The sequence below is a fragment of the Prionailurus bengalensis genome, chromosome A1, assembly GCF_016509475.1.
Source record: "Prionailurus bengalensis isolate Pbe53 chromosome A1, Fcat_Pben_1.1_paternal_pri, whole genome shotgun sequence".
Classification (NCBI taxonomy): domain Eukaryota; kingdom Metazoa; phylum Chordata; class Mammalia; order Carnivora; family Felidae; genus Prionailurus; species Prionailurus bengalensis.
The window spans coordinates 111,782,501-111,800,429 of NC_057343.1; the positions used below are offsets into that span (position 1 = coordinate 111,782,501).

The window sequence follows — 17,929 nt, forward strand, 5'->3', positions numbered from 1 at the left end:
GAGAGAGAGAGAGAGTTGGAAGGGGGCAAAGAGAGGAGACAGAGGATCCAAAGTGGGCTCTGCACTGATAGCAGAGAGCCCAACATGGGGCTTGAACTCATGAACCATGAGATCATGACCTGAGCCAAAGTTTAATGCTTAACTGACTGAACCACCCAGGTGCCCCGAATTTTTTTCTTTTTTTCAAGCTTTTATTTAAATTCCAGTTAGTTAACATGATTGAATTTTTTCTAAGAATAAGCTTATTTATTAATAAGTTCCACTATAGTTTTGTTATTTTAACTGATTAATTTCTGTATTTATCTTTATTAAGTTTTCCTTTTGCTTTCCTTTGGCTTATTTTAAAAATATTTTTCTAGTTTTTTAAGCCAGTTTAATCCATTTCTTTTTCTTTCATTTATGTTGATATAATTATTTAATGAAATGAATTTTTCTTTGAGTACTACTTTAACTGTACTCAGAGATCCTTCTATATGGTATGTTCATTATTGTTGTTTTCTAGAAATTATGCAATTTTGAATTTGTATTTTCCATTTGATTATAGAGTTATTTAATATAGACCCCCATATATATCCAAAGAGCACAATTTTTGTTTTCTGAACATGTTATAAATGTCAATGATTCTTGTGTCATTATTATAAAATGCTATCTGCATTATTTTTACTGTGGTAATGAGGTCTGGTTTGTGGCCTAATATATAATCTTTTGTGTGTGTCTAAGTGTATGTGTATGGATATTCCAGAGCACTCAAAAACATAGTATGTTTTCTATTCTCAGAGGACAATGTTTGATCCCTATCAATAACATCTACCTTGTTGATTGTGTTGCTTGGAGTTCTAGATCATCATTTAATTGTGACCACTTGATCTGTTCTGGATTGGGAAAGGTAAATCAAAGTCTTTTAGGGGCACCTGTGTGGCTCAGTTTGTTAAGGGACTAACTCTTGATTTCAGGTCAGGCCATGATCTCACGGTTCCTAACGATCAAGCCCCAAGTTGAGCTTCCAGGCTAACAGCACAGAGCCTGCTTGGGATTCTCTCTCTCCCTCCCTCTCTCTCCCCTCCCTTGCTCGCTCTCTCTCTCTCTCTCTCTCAAAATAAATAAAATAAACTTTAAAGAAAAAAAAAGTTCTTCTGTTATTAGTGTGTCTCTGTCTAAATCTCATATCTCTACAGTTTCTATTATATGAAAGTCCTTGCTATATTACTTAATGCATAAATATTCATAACTTAAATTTTTATAGTGGATTGTAGTCTTTAGCTACAAAGATTACTTCTCTTTATCTTGGTTAAAGCTTTTTCCCTGAATTTTATGTTGTCAGATATTAAGATTTTTAATGTTTATAATTTTTTGGTATGCCTTTCTATGCCCATCCATTTATTATTAACCTTTCAGAATCATTTTATCTTAGATAAATGATTACAGTTTAGAGTTGGATCGAATTTTGAATTCTACTTTGAAAACTATTTTTAAAAAATGAGTTATGGGGTGGCTGGGTGGCTCAGTTGGTTAAGCGATTGACTCTTGAGTTCGGCTCAGGTCATGATCTCACAGTTGGTGAGCTCAAGCCCCACATCGAGCTCTGTGCTGACAGTGCAGAGGCTGCTTGGGATCCTCTGTATCCCTCTCTCTGCTCCTAACCTGCTGGTGCGCTCTCTCTCAAAAATAAATACATAAACGTTTAAAAAAATAAAATAAAAAATTAAAAGATGAATTAAACTCACTTACTGAAATGACAGATATATTTGTTCTCAATTGTGTCATTATTTTATGTTGGTTTTCATAATGCACTTTTGTATTTCCCCTTTTCCTTAATGTAGTTTTGCTATTAGGAAGTTTTGTATTTTTATTCTAGAAGTTATCTATGTAAAATACCCTTCATCCATTTTCTTTTGGCACTGTATCTTTTGATTCCCTACCATGAGCAAAATAAAATTATCTTGTAATCCAATCCTTCCATCATATAATCATAGGATTATCAATTTTAGTGTTTGTATTAAATATGCTTAAGCTTCTACTTGATTTAGAAACTTTAAATACTATCCTGTGAATCCATTGACTCGAGGCAATTAGTAAGCTCATTCTTATTCCTATCTTCTCTCTAGAAATTTCTACAGTATTAAGGCATGTAACATTTGAATTCTGACCTGTCACCCTGATTTCTATATTTGTTTTACTCTTATGTCTATAGTTAAATGCATTCCATACTCAAGGAAGGTCCTTTTACCCTGATTTCATAAGGCTTGCCATGTGATGTTAAGACTGCTGTTCTATGGTTCTAGTGGGTTCTTCAGAAAGGGCTCATGAAAATAATATTCCCTGATTTCTTACATGTTTTAAAATGTTTTTCTCGGGGCGCCTGGGTGGCTCAGTCAGTTGGGCGTCCGACTTCAGCTCAGGTCACGATCTCGCGGTCCATGAGTTCGAGCCCCGCGTCGGGCTCTGGGCTGATGGCTCAGAGCCTGAAGCCTGCTTCCGATTCTGTGTCTCCCTCTCTCTCTGCCCCTCCCCCGTTCATGCTCTCTCTCTGTCTCAAAAATAAATAAAACATTAAAAAAAAATTAAAAAAATAAAATAAAATAAATAAAATGTTTTTCTCTAACCTTGGGGCACCTGGGTGGCTCAGTTGGTTAAGCATCTGATTCTTGATTTCAGTTCAGGTCATGATCTCACGGTTGAGCCCCTAGTCAGGCTCTAAGCTGGGTGTGGAGTCTGCTAAAGATTCTCTCTCTCCCTCTCTTTCTGCCCTTCCCCCCAGCTTGCTCTCTCTCTTTCAAAATAAAAAATATATAATTATTTTTAAAAATATCTGTAAGCTTTATACTTAAAGATCAGTTTGGTGGATAGAATTCTTGGCCCATACTTTTCTTCCTTTGAGTGTCTTGCAGGTGTTGTTCCACTGTTGCTGGTAGCAATTTTTACCCTAGAAATGTGGTGGAGGGGTGGAGAGGTGGGACCAAGGAAGCTTCTCTGTTATCACAGTGATGGATCTCAAACATGGCTTCTGTGAGAAGTCACCTCCTCTAGATTTCAGTTTGGTTGAGGAGAGCTTCTCTGTCCATTTGTCTCCCAGAATTTTTTACAGCCTTTGTTTCTAAGAGTACTTTTAAAAGTACCTCTCTCCCCCATAGTGCTTTCCAAGAGTTTCCATCATCCCCAGCAATCTTGTTTTGTTTAATTTAGGCCTTGTCCTTGTAGTTCCCTTTCAGAGTAGGATCCTCCCCTTCTGGAAGGGAATACTTGCTGGAGAAGCTCTATTTTCCCTCCTCACTCAAGAAGTTTCACCAGATATTCTGCTTTTTTCATCTTTAGCAACACTTTTCTTTTTTTGTAAGTAGGTTCCAATGAGGATCTTGAACTCCCAATCCTGATACCAAGACCTGAGCTGAGATCAAGAGTCGGGTGCTTAACCCCGACTGAGCCACGCATGTGTCCCTGTCTTTGGCAACTCTTTTTTTTTTTTTTTTAATTTTTTTTTTCAACGTTTATTTATTTTTGGGACAGAGAGAGACAGAGCATGAACGGGCGAGGGGCAGAGAGAGAGGGAGACACAGAAACGGAAACAGGCTCCAGGCTCTGAGCCATCAGCCCAGAGCCTGACGCGGGGCTCGAACTCACGGACCGCGAGATCGTGACCTGGCTGAAGTCGGACGCTTAACCGACTACGCCACCCAGGCGCCCCTGGCAACTCTTATCAACACTGTAGAGGTTGTATTTTTCTCCAGGTTTCACCAAATACATAGTTGGCAGATTTGTTATTATCCTTGTTGAGGGTGATAGTTCAAAGCCAAAACACTTCAGTGTTCCTTCTGAAATGGGACGTTCCCCTACTTTTAAGTTATGATAAAAAATTTTAATCAATGCCAACATGACTTATCCTTTCAACTGAACTTCTGTGGACATCCAGGTTTGTTTGTGTTTCCTTCTGATAAACTTCTAGAAGTGAGGTTCCTGGTTCAAAAGAGCCTGGAGAATTTTTTTTCTTAATTTTTTTTAATGTTTATTTTTGAGAGAGAGACAGAGACAGAGAGACAGAGTGCAAGGAGGGGAGGAGCAGAGACAGAGGGAGACACAGAATTTGAAGCAGGCTCCAGTCTCCAAGCTGTCAGCATGGAGCTCAATGTGGGGCTTGAACTATGAGATCATGACCTGAGCCAAAGTCAGATGCCCAACCTACCGAGCCACCCAGGTGCCCCCTTGAACACGCACACTTTTAAAGCATTTACTGTATTTTGCCAAAGTATACGGTAGAAAGTTTGTGCCTAAACTTGTACCAGCCACGGGCTTCCTTCATCTTTAAAGCCATTGCATAGTTATTGCAATCACAGCTCTCACATTCTTGAATTTCCATACTCTCCTGAGCAAAATCTTTCTTCTTTTTGTGTAGCCTCCCACTTTATGACTGATGCGCTGAAAACCCCCAGCCTAGGGCCCCGGCACAGGAACAAATATCTGGAGAAACAGCAAGTTACTTACTATTAAGAACACTTTAAACTCTTCTATTCTGATTTTGGTCTTGAAGAGGGGGACCAATGCAACAGGTTAAAACACTCCTGGAAATGGCTCAAAAAGGCCTTCTGAGGGTGGTCAGATGAGAGCACTGAACTACAGACACCAGGGTTTTCTATTTCTTCCCACCACACGTAAGCTCAGCAAGTAACCCAAGTTTACAGTGGTTCTGGAAGTGTCAAGGGGAAAAGCTTACTTATTTTCCCCTCTATACCTGACAAAACTGTTTTAAAGTAGCCAAATGGACTGGAGAAGCAGTTTTACTCTTGCTTATCCTACCTTGGAAAACCTGAAAATTCAGGTGCATTTAAAATATCAAGTGGAGAGAGCTCTCAGAGCTCTTCAAGCTGGCTTCCCAGCATCTGCAGAAAAGAAGGTTTTACCAGCCCAAAAGCTGGGAAACATTAAAAGCTTTGAAACCTTATGATCCGAGGCTATTAAAGAAGTTTCTAAATTCTGAATATTCCTCTCCTATGGCCTCTCCAGTATCCTGACTCGCCAACAGCCCAGGGCTTCCACAAGAACAAATAATATGCAAAACTTTTTTTAGTCTACTTATGATAATTGCCTCAAATTAACATCACAAGGCAGTGGAAATTACATTCCCCAAAGGCTTCCTACTGCAGGAAGTTACTGTGCAAAGGTAACTGAGAGGTAGTAACATTAAAATCAGGTTAGCTTCTGTTGTGCAAAAGTTTGTTAATCCATTATTTATATTCATATAAGATGGTGTTTCTGTATCTAGATGCATGAATATTTTAATCTGTTGTAAGTGTAAGCCTAAGGTTTTTTTCTATTGAATTAGACTCGTCTCTCTGCCAGAGACCATAAAGTTGATGTTCTTAAAACTGCGATCTAGCGGCTGCTTTTACCTAACCAAATGAATGTTCAGCATTCAGATCACAGAAAGTTACAGTTCTTGCTATTTTGTACGCCTCAGGCCATACCAGGAGTTCAGTCTGAATGCCTCATTTCAAGCACACATTGATGAACTAGTGCTCACCAGGAAGGAGATGGAGGAGGGGAGCTGGAGATCAGGTGGCATATGGCAGCAGAGGACATAATTGTGAGGACGGCCTTCAAATCCTTGAAGGGCTATTTTGTAGAAGATAGCTCATTCTTTGCTTTTCAAGGCAGGCATAGGGCCAAAGATTGAGAGAGCTATATGAAGTCAGATTTCATCTTTAAATAGAAAAACTTTAAACAATTATAGTTGTCTGAAAAATAGAAAATACTTGCTTGGGTTGAACTGAGCTCCCAGTTATCTCACATCTACAATAAATTCATGATTGACCAAGATACATGATTAAGTATTTTACCGTTAACAAAAAATATATGGCCACAGCTATTTGTTTTTAGAAAGCTTTGAAAATGCTTAAGCAAAGCGAACTCTTTTGTCATTCTCACTGCTAGTTTTGTAGAATAGGACCCTATAGCTAATAATCTTAATCCCAGACAAATTTCTGAAAACTGCTGCCTGCCTGACTGCCCTTGACCTCTACTCACATAGGAATAATTAATAGCAAAACAAAAATGCTTTATGTTTTGTGTTCTCTCAGATTATAGCTGATTTTCTTTATATACATTTATGTATTTCCAAATTTTATGTTTACATATTCCAGAGATGATTTTAGCTGCAGGAAGACTCGCATATCCTTAGTGTTACTTCTGTTAACCCCAAAGAACACTTTCCCCAGCACAAAAGGGAGAAAATGATTACCTTCCTACCATTAGTCAGTGGTGGTGGAGACTCTCCCCATGGTTCAAGAAAAAAAATCCTCCTTTGAGAGAAACTCTTAAGTAAGCACACCACAGACAAGATTGGGCATCCGGGTAAGAATTTGCTTAAGAGACAGTTTTTGTTTTGGGGTTTTATTTTTAAGTCTCTACACCCAACACAGGACTTGAACTTACAATCCCAAGATCAAGATCGATGCTTTAGAGACTGAGCCAGCCAGGTGCCCTAAGAGCTAGTTTTTTAATAAAAAGGAAGAAGGATAAAGTGTGTGGTCCCACTCCTGAATTTAGATAAATTGAAGTCACTTCTCATCCTGCCCACCCCCTCTCTGGTGAGAAAATGCTGCAGGAGGGATGATGATGACCGCCAGGAGCCCTAGGCCCAGCTCCCAAGCCATGAGGGACAAATAGAGGGAGAAGTTCCAGGCATTGGGCCCATGGGGGACCCAGCTGCCAGTCACAGGGCAAGAACTGTACTTGTTTAATATACTTCTTTAATATACTCACAGAGACTGTGTTGGCACCATGCCATACACATCTTGACTGTGTAACAAATCACTGCTCAGCATCTGACCAGGTAGTTTTGTTAGTTTCTATACCTATCTCCCGCACTGTGAATATTAATTGCAGACGAAATTTCTCATTCCGCTGTCTAGCCCTAGGCCTAGCCTGTGGGATAAGCAAAAGGAGAGGCCACATTTTAGCATGACAGATTTAGTGAAATAAAAGTACTGAACACCTGACTAAATTTGAATTTCAGATAAACAACAAATCATTTTTTTAGTGTAAGCATATCCCAAATGCATTTTCTGCTGGCCACCCCACCACGTTTTCCCATCCATATTTAAGACTTTGAAAGAAAATAAATGAATGCATGGATGAATGAAGAGGAAGATCAACAGGACAGAAAAAAATCACAGAGATGTAATTAATGAATACCTGACATGTTTTTGTCCATTGAAAATATTTTCTTTTGATTTTTCTTAAAAAAAATTTTTTTTAATGTTTTTATTTATTTTTGAGTCAGAGAGAGACAGAGCATGAGCAGGGGAGGGGCAGAGACAGAGGGAGACACAGAATCTGAAGCAGGCTCCAAGCTCCAAGCTGTCAGCACAGAGCCCAACGCGGGGCTCGAACTCATGGAGTGCCCCGCTTTTGATTTCTCTCTTAAAAACTTTTTATTTTTTGTGAAAATAATGTATACACACAAAAAGTCAAATAGGACTAAAAGGCGTATCGTGGAAAATAGCAGTTCCCCAGGGCGCCTGGGTGGCTCAGTCGGTTGGGCAGCCAACCTCGGCTCAGGTCATGATCCCGTGGTTCATGGGTTCAAGCCCTGCATCAGGCTCTGTACTGACAGCTCAGAGCCTGGAGTCTGCTTTGTGGATTCTGTCTCCCTCTCTCTCTGCCCCTGCCCAGCTTATACTCTCTCTCTCTCTCTCTCTCTCTCTCTCTCTCTCTCTCTCTCAAATAAATAAAGCATTAAAATTTTTTTGGGGGGAGAGAAGAAAATAGCAGTTCCCTGTCCCACATAAACCCAACCCCAGCCTGATACCCAGAGGTACCCAATTAAATAAATAAATAATCTCTTTCAGCTGTTTCTGCCAGTTTTAACCACCTCCTCCATTTCTCTAAATAATATGCTTGTAGTGTTATTTTGTTGATTTGTCAGTTTTAGACATTATCCATTTTCTTGCAATTATGGGAGATGAGGCTTTGCTTCTTTTATCCACTGCCACCTGCATCCTCCTTCCCTTTCCCCCAGCTTCTCAGCGCTGTTTATTACAATCTCTGGTTAAATCAATAATCTGTGTTTACATTACTGTGGCTACGTAAATTTTCTTGGTGCGGCATTTATTTGCTTTCACAGTTTATGTGTCATGGGGTTTGTTTGTTTGTTTGTTATAGGTCGCAATAGCTCTGTGTTTTCTATTTACTCAGTTTTTTTATAAACATATTGCTAACTCTCATAACTGTCTAATAGCCCCTCAATATAATTTTCTACTTGGGCATACTGGTCGGGTAATCTGGCCATCTCTCACCTGAAGTCCTCTATCCTCTGGCTCAGAGGGGAGCTCTTGCCCCTGGGCCTTCTGCCTCACTGTCATCCAGGCTTTCCTTCAGGATCACTATGGGCATCCCTTTGCCCTTTCCTGGGCATGTCCTCCTCATTCTTGGACTATTCTTTTATTTGGGTAGAGATCTTCCTGAGAAAGGGAGTGTGAGAGGCACATTATTTGTGGTCTTTTGGGTCTGCAAACATCTCTTATTCTACCATTTCCCGTAATTAATGGTTTGGGTTTAGATGTCTAAGCTATAACTCATTCTCTTTCAGAGTTCTAAAGGCCTGACTCCATTATCTCCCAGCTTCCAGTGTTGCTGTTGAGGAGTCTGGTGCCATTCTGATCCTCAGTCCTCTCAGTTGACCTGTTTTCCCTCTCTGAGTCCTTTCAGGGTCTTTTCTTTATTATCCCTGGTGTTCTGACATTTCATGGATAATGAACCTTGAAGTAGAAACCTTATTTTCTCTCCCTGAGGATTTTATAGCATTTTTAAAGCTTTCTTCTCCCTGAACTTAGGCATTCTTCCTCTCCTCCACTTCCCCACATACCTGTTTCTCATGTCTGAAGCTTTCCTTAAATGTCTGAGGATCTCAGCTATCTGATAATATCTAAGAATTATGCTTTGATCAGCATGCTTAGATGGAACTTGTCAAACAGCAGACTTCCCTGTAGAGGTAGTTGGTCATGAGCTGGCTCTTCCATTGAAGGTTTGTATCCATATCATGTCTGTATCTGTAGGTCTTTCCCTTGAGTTTGCTCAGCTTCTATAGAAGAGGGTTCTTTAGTCTCCATCCTGGGAGTAAGTGCTGTGTCTGGCTGCATGAGGAAAAGGGGCTGGGATTTTACCTTTCGGTATCTAGACTTCTGCTGTTGTCTGTATTCTCTGCACTTTATTCACACCCTCCACACTGCCTGATGTGCTGATCCAAATTCCCCAGTGAGCACCACAGGTGCCCTACAGGAATGGACAAGGTGTAGAACCCCTTTGCCCCTGGGGACTGTGCTCTCACACAGCCTCCACTAGCCCTCCCATTTGTAGCTCTGTCCTCCTTGTCCCCGACAGCTAAACAGCTAGGCCTGCCTCTCCCCTCAGAGCCCCTTTGCAGGAATCAGGCCTTCAACCTCCCCCGGGCTGCTGTGTGACTCACCACTCCTTCCTGTGCTTCCCACCTTCCAAAAATGTGCTTCCATCCTTTGTCTGCTGCTGTCTCCCCGCCTGTTCTCATAGACCTTGTGGATTTGTAACTCTTTTTACTCCTTTATAGTTGTTTTTAGTAGAGTTTTGGGAGGGAGCAGATGGAGATTCATGAGAGTCTCTTCTGCCACATTTACCCAGAAGTTCTTTTAGGGTTCATTTTCACTCTGAAAGCTCTTGAGGGGAACAATTTCCAGACCCTGTTCTGAAAGAATGCCTGCTGTCAGTCAACACAATCACTTTTTATTTTATTTGGGGGTAGGCATTTCTTTATGGGAAAGCATTTCAAAGTCCAAACACACACATTGTTTAATCGTTTTAGTAAAACACTCTTGACCTTTTGAACAAGATCCAAATGCGGTCCTCTGCTTTTGTCTAGGACTGGGGGACAAAAAAGCATGAGAGGCATTTTGAAACATGGCCCTGGCCCCAGTGCTTACCAGACCTGCTCTGTCTCCAACTTGAGTAAAAGCAAGGAGAATGCTGAAATTCCATGTCCTTGGAATCAATCACGAGCCCCACCTCTCCTGCTATCCTGTGTTTACACATTACTACTTATTGGGTTGTATCTGCTGGCTGATCTCCTTTCATCTGCAGGCCACACAAAACTCTCTTCACTTAAAATTGCACACAAGGTACTTGAATCAAGAGGGGCATTTTAGCAATAATTCCTCATTCCTTTTATTGGAGGACTCAGCGTCTTAAGGAGGGTTCACTGTTGTTTCAGTGTGTTCTGCTGTGCCCAGCTGACACCTAAAGTCCAGATAAGCAAAGGAGAGAAAGCAGGGCCAGGAGACTGACTCAGGGAGAGGTGGCTGTATAGGCTGGGGCATGGGGTAGGCAGGAAAATGAGTGGACCAGGATGGAGAGGGCCTTGAACACCACACTAAGAATTTTGTGCTTTCCTGCAGGCAACATGAGCTACTCAAGGATTTTTAGCAGGAGAATGACATAAGATAAACTATGCTTTAAGAAAATCAAACTGATAGCTGTGGTTGAGAGGGTTGAGAACAGAGAGATGCTGGAGTCTAGGCAGGCAGGCAGACAAAGTAGTTCTTAATCCTGGCTTCATAAATCACTGGAAAAGCTGTTTAAGACATCCTGATCCTGCCCTCTACCTTGAGAGATTTGACTTCAGGTGGTCTGAACCAAAGGAGGCAGGCAACCAAGAATCTGTGTTCCTTTTTTTTTTTTTTTTTTAGTGTTTATAATTTTTGAGAGAGAGAGCAAGTGGTGGAGGGGCAGAGAGAGAGACAGAGACAGAATCTGAAGCAAACCCAGGCTCTGGGCTGTCAGCACAGAACCCGGCACAGGGCTCGAATTCATGAGCTGTGAGATCATTGACCTGAGCTGAAGTCAGACACTTAACCAACTGAGCCACCCAGGGGCCCCAAGAATCTGTGTTCTTAAAACATTCCCCAGGTGCAGCACTGAGCTGGAAAGCTATTGTGACAAACCAATAAAGGGGACCAGGCCTCAAACTTTTGAGGCAGAGGAGGAAAGAAATTAGAGGGAGGCTGCCACCTGGAGAAGAGAAGGAGGAGAGGGAGAGGGAAGAGTCCCACCGGATCCCTGCCTATTTCAGGGCCTCAGGGGAGGAAGATATGAGGAAGACCATTACTCTGAGCTTGGAGAGCCAAGTGGAAGCTGGTGCCTTCCCCCAAGAAAGCTAGGAGAAAGTCAGATTTGGAAGAAGATGGTGACAGGGGATGTTCTGTGTACTAAAGGAGTCTGGGAGTCATGAAGTGCATAGAGTTGAAGAAAGGAGACTACAGTTCACTTCCCACTGGCCACCCAAGTACGTGGACACCCCAACATTCCTCTTCTGCAGGAGTCAGAAAGTGTGGTGGTTCAGAAATTGGGCTCTGGAATCCAGCAGCCCTGTCCCTGTGACTGTGGGAGCCACTGCCTCCTCACCTGCAGAAAGCCAGTGATGGTAGCAGTTGACTCCAGTGTGGCTATTGGGATGACTTAATGATATGCTGCCTGTGAAGGCTGGGCACAGAGCCTGGCACACAGGGAACCCTCCATAAATGGTAGCAGTGAGTAATACTAAAACATATGAGCTCACTTCTCAAGCCAGGGAGTCATAAAGTATTTCATTCAGTGTCTCTCACTTCTGCAGCTGGCGAGCCGTAAAATATTTCATTCAGTGTTAGGGGACAAGTCCACAGGAAGGCATGAAACCTTTCATTTGTTGCTACCCACTCCAGGTGGCTTTCTCTGGGTGTGTTTTTGGTGACTCTTTTGCCTTTTATTTCTAGGACTCCTAAAGAAATGACAGTCCCTTGGCACTGCATTTAATTGGAGAGGAGCTCAGATACGGGAGATTATAATTATGACGCCTGAAATGTCAAGCTCTTCAAAAGTCTGCCATTGCCCTCACTCTCACCCTGAACAGCTCTGGGAAACCAAACCATGCAGTCCCCCAGAGCAAGCCCTGGATCTCTCAGCCAGGCCTCACCTGGGAAATCTGAGTGACGTTGACACGCAGGCCGCAGGAAGACTCACAGTGAACTGAGAAGCCTGTGCTGAGCTCAGAAGAGGTGAGTTGATGATCTGCTATTTATAGCCCCACTAAGAGGCTCTGGCCGCCAGCTCCGTGTGAGGCTGCTGGAAATGATGCCTTCACAGAGCTAAGAGCACAAAATGCAATTGGTGATTCATGGGCAGCAGCCACTTGAAATCCAAACATTCCTGTGCCCCAGCCCCACTGGCCTTTCAGATGCCCCCTTTGGAAGCATATGGAACAGATTTGCTAGCCTATGACCTTCTTGTCTGCTTGCGTTTGGGCAGACAATGAGGATGGACAGATTCTGCTCCAACAAGGGGCATGAGAAAGGAAGCAGCACTCCTCGGAAAAACACCAAGAGCCTGAGCCCGCCCCTCCCAGAGGCCTTGGCCAGAACCCAGGTCAGGCTGAGTAAGAGCCAAGCCCTGGGCTCAGGAGGCCACCCTTGGTGCTGGGCCCCAGAGGGACCCAGGGTCAGAGAGAAAGGACAGTTCCTGCTACTGCCCTCTGTCTTCAGGGACAACACTTGTAATAGAGCAGCTTCCTGATGATGCTTGTTCAACAGAACAAATGTACAATGAGGAAATCCTGGTAGCTTTTTCATTTTTCCCCCAATTTCCTAGCCCAGCACCTGTCATCTGAAATAGCTGTTGTTTATTTTCTTTTGGTAACATCTTGGCTTTCAGACCAAAGTCTACTTGGAGGCCCCAACACAACTAACCCTATGCGAGGAACGTGCTGAGGGTCTCTTAGCTTCCTGCAACCAAGACCAGATTGAAAGGACCAAACCAGGATAATGAGGCCATAAACCAACCAGGCTCTGGAGCCACATTGTCTGAGCTCAAATTCCATCTCCATAATTTCCAGCTACTGGGCCTCCATCACATTCCTCCCTAAGACTCAGTTTTCTTGCTGGTAAAAAGGGATGATAACAGAAACTGCCTCACTGGATTGTCTTATAGACAAAAGAAAGAAACATATGTAAAGGGGTCAAGCCTGGTGCCTGGCATATGGAAGTCTCCATTAGTGGAAGCTGCCACTATCATGGCCGCTGCTGTGATTGTTTTTGCTATGGTGTCTTGGCCCCTATCCTGACATCATGCCTATGGCAGTCAGGCTCCTCATGGAGGTGGTGCCCTGGGGTCTCAACAGGAACCCTCTATCCAATATGAATATACCACTCATCAGGCTGTTCAGCAAGATGGACTCCACCACTGAGTAGTTCAGCCCTTTGTGTTGCCTGCCCCTGCCCTTGCCTAGGAATCAGGTGCCTATCCCTCGGGCTTGGACCTTACCTAGCCTTGACCACCCCACTCTTCTGCCCTTCTGTGTCCTGGGTGGCCGTTGGGGCCGTCCCGTGGAGGACTTCACCGGAGGGTGCCAGGTGCTAACTTGAGATCTGTAGCCAGCAGGTTGCCCACCTCACCTACCAGCTGGACATGTATTACAAACTGCTGATTCATGAAGGCTCATGTGGCCTTGGTTGTTTGTACGTTCTCTCATCTCCAGCTGTCGGCCAAAACATAATTGTAGCTGTCACTTTGGCAGTGAGATGCTGCGATGTGTCCTAATACAACTGCTTCTGCTCCACAGCAGTGAGCTTTTAGGAGGTGGGAGGAATCTGCAGCTGCTCCTGTGGAGAGAGCTGTTCTGAAAAGTGGTCTGTGTGATGTTCACCCAGGTGCAGCCATGAAGGTAGTGTGAGCACCAGAGTAAGGCCCTGCATTTAAACAGGCACTGGCGTGCTTTCATCTGCAGCTATAGTAATGCAATTCTGATGACATCAATTAATAAGAGAGACACTCCCATTGAAATGAGGCATTTTGAGCATCTGTAAGAGCTTGGAAAACACTGTTAGATGTATATGCAAATTGGACTCCAGTGTTCATGGGATGAATGAATGGTTAAAACACTGAGGTCCAGGGATGCCTGTGTGGCTTAGTCAGTTAAGCGTCCGACTTCGGCTCAGGTCATGATCTCATGGTTCGTGGGTTCCAGCCCTGCGTCAGGCTCTCTGCTGACAGCTTAGAGCCTGGAGCTTGCTTCAGATTCTGTGTCTCCCTCTCTCTCTGCCCCTCCCTGGCTCGCACTCTGTCTCTCTCTCTCTCAAAAATAAATAAAGATTAAAAAACAAAAACAAAAAACACTGAGGCTGAGGTCCATGGTTTAGGGAGATGATGCCAGAGATATAGCTGGGACCAGATTGGAAAGCAAGGGACCTGAAGGCCAGGCCATGGAGGTTGGACTTTATCAAGCAGGCAAAAGGGAGCCACTGAAGGACTTAAGGCAGAGAGTGATGTAGTCAGACGACAGTGGGAGTCTGGGCTCAAACACCCCTAAGTAGTAGCAATAAGGGTAAGACTCTCCCTCTGTATAACGTAGGTATGCTTGGGAAAGTTTCTGGAGCAGCTGGAGCACTGGCTCCTGGATTCAGGGGTGGCTGTGACTTCATGCTTAGTGGGTAAGTGTCGGAAAGGCCAGCCCTAGTCAGGCCAGTTAAGTGTGCAGTCAGTAAGGGGACATACAGGGCTCATGCCATGTCCTTTTTCCTCAGTCCTTCCAGGCCAGAGTTCATTAAGGAAGCGCTTGTGTGCTGATGTGCTAAATTCAAGAGACTGCAGACACTTATGCCAAAGGTCAGGGGAGCCTCCTGGGGCTGAGAGATGGTTCCACTGCCTGTGGGTATTGTCTCCCCTATCGTGCATACACACTTAGAAAACAGCAGATATATATCCAAGTTTGGTTGATGGAGCCCTTCCTAGAAGAAAGGTTTTATTCTCTTGTGCTTAAATAAATACCAGTTTAAAGGATGGTTTCATGAAGACAGAAAAATATGAAGCATTGGGACCATGACCAATGGGTGAGCCACCCACGATGATGGAAGCCAGAGCATATCTGGACCATCGTGTAAGTCAAGAGGAAAACAGGATTCAGGGGACAGAAATTTTGTGTCCCCTTCTCAGAAGGGGATTGTTTTGCAAGCAGGGGTTTGGCAGTGATTCTCGCCTTTCAGCTGTAAGCTGGTGAGGGCAAGATGCCTCTCAGGTTGTCAGGGAAAGAAAGGCAGGAGGAAGAAATTCCATTCTGGCATGATCTTCCATCCTTGTTCCCTGAACTGTGCTACCAGGGGGGCAGGAGGGAGGAGAAGTGGCAGGTGTGGAACAGTGAGGAAGTCTCCTTACCTGAGCAGCTCCTGACACAGGTGGCTATGGTAGTGGGTGCCTGGAACCCGTTTGCCTAAGGTCGGAGCCTGAACCTTATCCTCTTCCCTGATGGCAGGCAGCGCATCATAACCACCTCTGGCTACCCTTGGCTGGCTTGTAGCAATATGCCCAGATGTAGTTTTACCCTATTTCATTTGCTTTTTCTTCTTTTTAAATCTATTTTGAGAGAGAGGGGGAGCAGAGGAGGGGCAGAGAGAAAGGGAGAGAAAGAATCCCAAGCAGGCTCTGTGATGTCAGTCTGACGTGGGGCTCAATCTCATGAACTGTGAGCTCATGACCTGAGGCGAGATCCAGAGTCAGATGCTTAACCGACTGAGCCACCTAGGCAGCCTTCCAGTGAAATTCTTTTAATGTGGGACTGGAACTCAGGACCTTAAGACCAAGAGTCACATGCTCTAACCACCTGAGCCAGCCAGGCACTCCTTCACAATAAATTTTTAAAAAGTATGCAGTAATGCCTCTCCTCAAATATAAAATGAATGTGTGTTGAAGATTTAACTTAATTCATCAGTTAATAAGAGAAGCACTCAAATATCACAACTAATCCAAACATTTATTTATTATTTTTGAGAGAGAGCACGAGCAGGGGAGGGGCAGGGAGAGAGGATCGGAAGCAGCCTCTGCAATGACAGCAGAAAGCCTGATGCGGGACTTGAACTCACAAACCGCAAGATCTTGACTGAACCACCCCGGTGCTCCCATCACAACGAATTCAAAGGAGAACTCAAAATATCACTCATGGTTGTCAGATAAGGGATGCTGAAATGATTTTAGAAATGGGTGCAAAACTAGTCAGTGCCCACAAGGCAACAGTTGGTGGTCCTCGGCCAGCCACAGTCTGTGTTTCTGAGAACAGGAATTACATTAGTCTCAAACTTCTACAACTTCACTTCCATCTTTAGAGATGAGAACTGGCTACTCAAAGACAACAGAAGGCAGAGAGAACCTAGGTGGGTTAGTTACTCGGGACGCCCACTAAATTTCAAGATCTTTCACAGTTGTTCCCTCCACTTGCAATTGGCTCCCTACCTACATCCATCCTAGGATTTCCTCTGCTCATCACCTCTGCTGCCCTGTTTGTATCAGCTCACCCAATGGCTTTCCCCATGTTCCAGGTGATGAACCTGGGAAAACCAGCTATCACCTGGGCTGAGCTGCTGACTGTTCCCCAGGCTCCAACTCTGCTTCTATGGTGGTGGGCCTTGGAGGTGTGAGCCAGGCCATCTCAGGGCTGGTAGTCACATTGGGCCTAGTGTGGGTAGTCACATTAAAAAATGGTTAAGGTTTTGTGGAAAAAGATCAGATTAGAAATGCAGAGAGAGGGGCGCCTGGGTGGCGCAGTCGGTTAAGCGTCCGACTTCAGCCAGGTCACGATCTCGTGGTCCGTGAGTTCGAGCCCCGCGTCGGGCTCTGGGCTGATAGCTCAGAGCCTGGAGCCTGTTTCCAATTCTGTGTCTCCCTCTCTCTCTGTCCCTCCCCCGTTCATGCTCTGTCTCTCTCTGTCCCAAAAATAAATAAACGTTGAAAAAAAAAATGCAGAGAGAAAAGACCTATGGTCCAGCACAAAAGACAAAGTGTTTGTGTAATGACCATTGAGTTCCTGGGATGATTTTCTGCATTTGGATTCTGTGAGAATCCTCCTTTATACTTGGGTGGGTGTCTATTCCAATAATTTCCTATCTAAGAGAATAGCTGACATGCAAGCTGTATTATGACCGAGGGGCATGGGGTGGTGTCTGAGGGTTTCCCACAGAGCCCACCATTTGTGTTGGCACCATGGAGCATTGTATCAGCCCCAAATGGCGGGGGGCAGAGTGGTCCATCATACGATGGAAAAGAACAAATATTTAACTCACCTTGCACCCTTGGACTATCACCTCACCTCCTAAGAACAAGTTTTCTTTTTAAGTTTATTTATTTATTTAGTGATCTGTATATCCAATATGGGGTTCGAACTCAATGACCCTGAGATCAAGAGTCTCATGCTTTTCTGACTGAGGCAGCCAGACACCCCATTAATAAGTTTTCTTATCCTAAAAATGGGAGACAATGCTCCTTTCTGGCTTGCCTCCCAGGGCTGCTATAAGGTTCCTGTGAGAGGCATGGGTATGAGCCTACTGCCAAGGCCAGTCATGTGGTGGGAACTGAGCCCACAGCTCTGGCAGGATAGGAGAGTTTGGTCCCTCTGTGTAAAGTGCTTTGGGAGAAGAGGTTTTGTGCAAATGGGCAGTCATGATTAATTGATGGGGAGGCTCTTAGGCAAAGGATCAGATTTCATAAATATATATATATGTGTATATATATATGTATATATATATGTATGTGTATATATATATATATATACATATATATATATATGTATATGCACACACACACACACACACACACACACACACACCCCTTGGCTATCCTGAAAAAGAAATGTTCATTCATGGTAAGGCAAGCATATCTAAATGAAGATTTTCCATACCTTCAACAGGTACCTTCTCACAATCTTCATTCATTCAATGAGCACCTATTGTGTATTGAGCACCTACTGTGCTCTGATAAGCACTACTGATAAGCACTGTCCCAGGCACTGACATACCAAGATAAAGAGTTAGTTCCTCCCTTTATGGTCCTGGGAGGCCAACATACAAAAAGATTTACCAAGGAGAGTAATAAGCACAGACAGAGGATATTCTAACAG

The 17,929-nt window shown here is 43.8% G+C and overlaps 1 protein-coding gene across 1 annotated transcript in view; it reads left to right on the forward strand.

The window, feature by feature from the left end:
• Nucleotides 1–17,929, forward strand: part of JADE2 (jade family PHD finger 2) — a 141,326-nt gene that overhangs the window by 13,501 nt on the left and 109,896 nt on the right. The window contains exon 2 of the mRNA XM_043588005.1: nt 11,769–12,050. The gene's annotated coding sequence lies outside the window, so the exon portion shown is untranslated. The remainder of the gene's footprint in view (nt 1–11,768; nt 12,051–17,929) is intronic.